Source organism: Solanum verrucosum, unplaced genomic scaffold, assembly GCF_900185275.1.
Source record: "Solanum verrucosum unplaced genomic scaffold, falcon-dt-bn FXZP01000221.1, whole genome shotgun sequence".
NCBI classification, from domain to species: domain Eukaryota; kingdom Viridiplantae; phylum Streptophyta; class Magnoliopsida; order Solanales; family Solanaceae; genus Solanum; species Solanum verrucosum.
Window position 1 is genome coordinate 702649 of NW_026020400.1, and position 6934 is coordinate 709582.

Below are 6934 nucleotides of genomic sequence, written 5' to 3' on the forward strand. Positions count from 1 at the left end.
CACAATCCATCAAAACATATAAAATTACTACATTAGACATGAATGATAACATGATTCAAGTAACCCAACTATAGCAAGATTAATCTCATATCATCCTTCTAAAATCAACAAATCACATCATAAGATCCAAATTTGGGAAATTAGGGATTTCATGGGTTCTTGGGGGAAATCATCATAATTAAATAATAAATCATCAATTCAATAATAATCCATCATAAATGAACAATTTAAAAAGTTTTTGGAAAGAAACCACAAGATTGAAGTCAAACCCTAACTTTCGGTAAATCACTAGTTTTGAAATTGAATTTGGAGGGACTCCTTGGATGGTGATCATCCAAGTATGAAGGCCTACCATACCTTAACTATAATTCTCCAAAAAAATTGAGTGAAATAGCATTGTTATTTCAAGCCCTAGCTCCAATTCTACTCTTCTTCTTCTTTGAAATCTAGAGAGAGAAATTATGTGTAGAAGATGAACTTTGTGGTTTTGATTTGGGTGTTGGGAAATAATGGAGTGAATGGGTGTATTTTGACTTAAAAAGACTTATATAGGGTCTAGGATTAGTATTATAATGATTTAGTTTAGGTATAAGATGCATAGGAAATGACCCATATAACCTTGAAAAAGTTAACTGACAGGTACCTTAAATGGATGGGTTCACCGGCTGTGGACTCTTCCACCGTCCTTGAACCCTTCCTTAGATTATTTTCCACAAGGCTTGGGTTCACCGGCCGTGGACTCTTCCACCATCCTTGAACCCTTCCTTAGAACCTTGCCTTAGAATAATTTTCACAAGGCTTGGATTCACCGGCCGTGGACTCTTCCACCGTCCTTGAACCCTTCCTTAGAACCTTGCCTTAGTATATTTTTCATAACGCTTGGTTCAAGGATGGGTCCAACGGTCGTGGACTCTTCCACTGTCCTTGAACCTTTCCTTAGAACCTTGCCTTAGAATATGTCTCACAAGGCTTGGGTTCAAGGATGGGTTCACCGGTCGTGGACTCTTCCACCGTCCTTGAACCCTTCCTTAGAACCTTGGCTTAAAATATTTTTCACAAGGCTTGGGTTCAAGGTTGGGTTCACTGGCCGTGGACTCTTCCACCGTCCTTGAACCCTTGCCTTAGAATATTTTTCACAAGGCTTGGGTTCTAGGTGGGTTCACTGATCGTGGACTCTTCCACCGTCCTTGAACCTTCCATGGACCCTTGCCTTAGAATATTTTGAGGTGTTACAAAAGTACATAGTCGAAGAACAACAACATATTGGGAGAACAAATAGATTTTTATTCTTCTAGCCCATAGATCCACTCTTCTATTAGTTCAAGATTAGGATAGCCTGCATCCTTCATATTGGTTGTTAAATATCCCAGCATATCATATCTAATGCAGTACTAAGGATTCTTCTTATCTTTCAATACAAAACAGTGTGGATATCCAGAGGTATCAATCCTACAACACCCAACCTCCTTTGACAATCCCATTTTGCGCATTCCTCTTCTGACGTTATCTACAGACTGCTAGTTTCCTTTCTTTGCATAAATATTTGATAGCAGAACATGATAACCAGAAATTTCATCACTCCCCTCTAATTCAAGCAGCTTACTAGAAACAATTTTCCCCAATTAAAAATGTGTATGCACTCTGCAGGTTGCAAGGAGTGATGATACCCATAATCCCGAGACATTACCTTCAACACCCAATAGTTTAGCAAAATTATGAGCTTCATCCAACCATCCAACTCTTCCTAACATGTCAACCACACAAGCATACTGATCTGCTGACGGCTGAATCTCGTATTCTTCACCCATCAGCTCAAATGTTTTAAGGCTTGAATCAACCAATCCGGTGTAGCTGCAAGTAGACAGGACAACTACAAAGGTAACATCATCTGGTTCTAAACTATTCTTCCTCAAAGAGTAGAAAAGTGTTAGAGCTTTCTTACCCATCCCATGAAGACCATACCCCAAACTCAGATTTGTATATGTCACAGTGTTCTTCTCAGGAGATTTTAGAAAACACTTTCAGCATAATCAAAGATTCCTGATTTTGAATACATGTCTACCAAAGCAGACACAACATAAACATTGTTCTCAAACAAATTGCGAATTGCTAAACAATGTAGCTGCTTGCCTATTGCTATACTTCCTGACTGGCTGGATGATGGGAGGATTGATGCTAAGGTCACAACATTTGGCTTCATATTCTGCTCAAGCATCTCCATGAAGACAACAAAGGATTGTTCAATTAATCCATTTTGAGTGTTTCCAGAAATCATAGCATTCCACGTGGCTTGATCTTTATCATATGTAAAGTTCGACTGGAATATTGCTTGTTCTTCTCTTATAATATTAGATTTGGCATACATGTCTATCAGGTAACTCTCCATCCCTTCAAATTGAATATTATGCCTCAAAAGATAAGCATGGGTCTATTTACCAATTTCCCTGTCCCTAAGATTTGATGCCGCAGAAAGCATGATGGTAATTATAGTATCATCAATTGCAACCCATAGCTTTTTCATCTCATATACAAGCTTCAAAGCCTCATTATTCAGTTCGTTCTGAACAAAAGCATACACCATAGTGTTCCATGACACTATATCTCTTTCATTCATTCTATTAAAAACATAAATGAATTGCCAACATGGTTACACCTAGAATATGTGGCTATCATAACATTAAGCAAAATAACCTATGAATCCCTAAATTTCATTACCAAACATGCATGTAGCTGTTGGGCAAACTCCAAATGCTGCAATTGTGAAGTTGCCATAAGAGCAGATACAAATGTCACATCATCAGTAGTAACAACATCTTCTGCTTCTACAACTTCAAGAAAGCGATCAACTACTTTAAAAGGAAAATCATTCTGAATGTACCTGCTAATCATAGAGTTCTAGATCTCAGTATTTGTTTCACAAGTATTCTCAAATATTTTAGTCGCCAAATTAATACACCCAAGCTCAGCTGACATAACAATAGCAACACTAACAACAAACATGTCATTTACATATGCATTACCCAATTTCACAAGCAATCCATAAAGAACATCAACAACTCTAACATCCCCTATTTTTGATATAGCAGGAAAAACATTAGTAAAACTAACAACAATTGGCTTAATTCCTGATCTCATCACCATAACAAAATACCTCACTGCTTCCGAAAACCTCTTCCTTTTGGCATACTATGAAAAAATAGTATTCCACCCAACAACATTTCTTTTACGCATAGTTCTAAACACCCTTTCAACTAAATCACAATCAGAACCATTATCCAATCTAAGACACGTAGCAGAGTACACATTAAACAAATAATTACTAATAATCCTACTAGAATGAATCCTAGAACGCAGAATGTGGCAATGCACAACATTACCTACAAGAATCCGTTTGGTCTCCACGTAAGCCTATGTATACTGATCATATACAGATGAACCAACATGATTCAATCGAGAATAGAATGAAATTGCTCATGGGGCATTATATTACAGATAAACCCAATAATAATTGTGTTTTCTAAAGGACAGTTGTTGGTTCAAGAATTGTATCGTACAGTTGGCGGCTTAGATGGGGTTAAACGAAAGTGAATTGTTCTGGGTTTTGGCTCTGTGAAAGTGCATTGTTGGTCGGTGAGGAGTAGAGAAGACTAATTTGGGAGATGGGCTAAGCTCAAAGATGGAGCCTGTGAGAAAGTTGAAGAAGCCAATGTTTTGGTCTTACAAATACTCATCCATTTCAAAATTATGATCTTACAAATATTTGGTCTTACAAATACTCATCCATTTCTCATGAAAGAAAGCATAGCCATTGACAATTAAAAAAAGTAAAAACCTACATATTTAATCGAAAAATATTGTGGAACTCAGAAGTTGGAATTAATACTTTGTATTATATTGGTGATGCAGTAAAGACCTAATACACCTATGAAGCTGTACACTATCAACCTAGAAATATATATATATATATATATAAAAAAGAGAACCCTAGACCCACCTATGTGGAGCCACCACAAACTAGGATTCCCTTTTAATTTATTTTATTTCCAAAACTAGACTTCCCCTTTCATGAAAAAATTGTGATTTTTGTGAAAAGTGTTTACCTTTATTGAAAAGTTGTGACTTTTATCAAGAGTTGCGACTTTTATGAAAAGTTGCAACTTTTATGAAAAAAATTTGAATTTTCTGAAAACTTATGACTTTTATGAAAGGTTGTGACCTTTCTGATAAGACACAATAAACATTTGTTCACACTACCTTTTGTTGTCTATAAATAGAGGAATTTCCTATCATTTTAAAAACAACAAAAATTTTGAACTTCTTCTTCTTCTGGACAATTAATTATTTCTGTACTTTGCTCTTGTTGAATGATTCACTGACACCATTTTTTTGTATCCATACACTGATGAATAGAATTGTTCTTTCCTAAGAGGATCTGTTCCATTAAATCTCGGATACTTAGGGGAATAATTTCATCAAGGGGACACTGTGCATTCGGTGGGCTCAATTTTTTCCATTCTGTTTCATTCTATTGTTATAGATCCTGGTATGTTTTTATAATCATTAATTTATGCTTGTATTATTAAATGCTATTTTTGAGTACATGCTTTAAATTTTGTTGCCTATGTTTCTGCAATACTATTGTTATAAGTATTTGTTAGTGCATATTAAATAACAAACGTTAGTAGCGTATTCAAGCAAGTTTTCTCTACTTCAATTGTTTAAGGCACAATAAAAAAAAGCCCTTACAAATCTCTAATTTGTTCATCAACAACGTCATTTCTTCATATACAAGGATGAGATTTTGTGTTCTTTAGAAAATCCTCTGAAAGTTAATAGATTTGCATGCCCATATTCTTTTATTTTTATGTTGTTGTTATCTATTTTTTCTAAATTTATCATTTGATATTATGAGTACTTTAAGGTTTGAAAGTTGATTGAAGTGTTAGTCAATTTTCTGAGGTATGTTATTTTAAAACATGATAACTTTTCTGGTTATACTGATTTATTATCATCATTGGATATCTCATAGTTTACTCCCTTCAATGTATGTTTTTTCTCGCAATTTTGTTGTCTCCTTAAAATTATATTTATTATTTTTCGTTTGGTATGTATATGATCTCACTTGGACAAAGCTTTCATCCTTTTAATGTTTTTTCTTTTTTTCCTTCTCATTCAGCTCTACGAAATGTTTTTTGTATGAGTTCTGACTATTTTCAGCAAGCTTAATTTGAAGAATATGAAACAAAATCTGCTCTAAATAAAAGTAATATCTTAAGCTACAAAAAATATGCTATTAACATAGATTTGTTGTCCTTTATGTCCCAAGTCATTACTGAGCATTTGAATTATATAAGTTAGACTTATTTTTTACTTTTTAATGTTCGAGAATATTCTTTAGCATGAGTCTAGAATTCAATATTTTGATCTACTTGTACTTACAAAATGCAACAACTATACATACATATTTCTGAAAAAATCGTAAAGTTGCATTGATGAAGCATCTAGAAGGGCCTTCAAAGCAGTAGTTTAATGAAGAATGACTTTCTAAAAGGGTCAGCAATATTATTTAGCTGTTGTTTTATATTTATTTTTTTGTTCTATAAATTTTGTCAAGGTAACAAAGTAACAATAACGAAAAGTGGTGAACATTTGACCTCACACAAATATTGTCTCTAAAAAAAATTATTTATGTTGTTGTGGTGTACATTTTAAAGGTCTTAACTTATTTATAACTAATGTTGATTATCGAAACTTTTCTATAATTTGTTTTAACAAGGAGTTATTCTAACCATAAAATTATCAGTTCCATATTTTTCATGTAAAAAAAATTAGAAAAACATATGTTTAATTGCTACATAAAAACATCACTCAGTTTTAACAAGACAATTATATCATCAAACATATATTATGATAAATTATGTAAAATATAAAAATGATTAGATATCAAGATATTTTTAAACATTCTTTATATATTTAAAATTCTTGAGCTATGTCATACTGTCAAATCATTTCATTTATGTTAAAATAATCTTAAAACCCACTAAAATTAACTTTTTTTTCTTCTTATAACAGTCGATTATTAGAAAGGATGTTCAAAAGCTTAGAAAGATTATTTATGCCCGCGTGAAGCGCGGGTAAATTATCTAGTATATATATATAAAAAGAACCTTAGGTCCGCCTACGTAGCGCCACCACAAACCAGGATTCCCTTTTAATTTATTTATTTTCAAGACTATCCTTCCATTTCATAAAAAGTTGTGACTTTTATGAAAAGTTGTAAGTTGTATGAAAAGTTGTGACTTTCATGAAAAGTTGCGACTTCAATGAAGAGTTGCGACTTTTATGAAAGGTTGTGACCTTTCCGATGGGTTGCAACTTTTCCAAATTGTTATGCCTTTCTGATAAGGCACAACAAGCATTTGTTCACACTACCCTTTGTTGTCTATAAATAGAGAGATTTCCTCTAATTTTAAAAACAACGAAAATTCTGAACTTCTTATTCTTCTTCTTCTGCACAATTAAATATTCGTGTACTTTGCTCCTGTTGAGTTGTTCACTGACACCATTGCTTATGTTATAGATCCTGGTATTTTTTTTACAGTCATAAATTTATGCTTATGTTATTAATGATAAATGATAAGAAATTATAATTTTCATTTTCATTTATATTATTAATATTCGTCACTACGTAATCTTGTATGTAAAATATTATTATATTTTAGTTTTAATGACTAATAGGTTTTAAGTATTTATAAATTTTGTGATAATCAATTCCCATGCGAAGCGCGGGTAATTTTACTAGTACAATAATATATGAGATGTTTCAAAGCACACCAACGTGGTCATTGAGAAACAAGAAATTTTGAAATTCCATTTTAGTAAAAATGTAAGACTTGCACTCAATTACAAGAAATGATATGACTATTAATTCAGA

At 33.1% G+C, this 6934-nt stretch overlaps 1 pseudogene; it reads right to left on the reverse strand.

Moving 5' to 3' along the window:
• Window positions 1-1283: 1283 nt before the first annotated feature.
• On the reverse strand, window positions 1284-3731 carry LOC125839857 (pentatricopeptide repeat-containing protein At3g22150, chloroplastic-like; annotated as a pseudogene).
• Between the last annotated feature and the right edge of the window lie 3203 nt (window positions 3732-6934).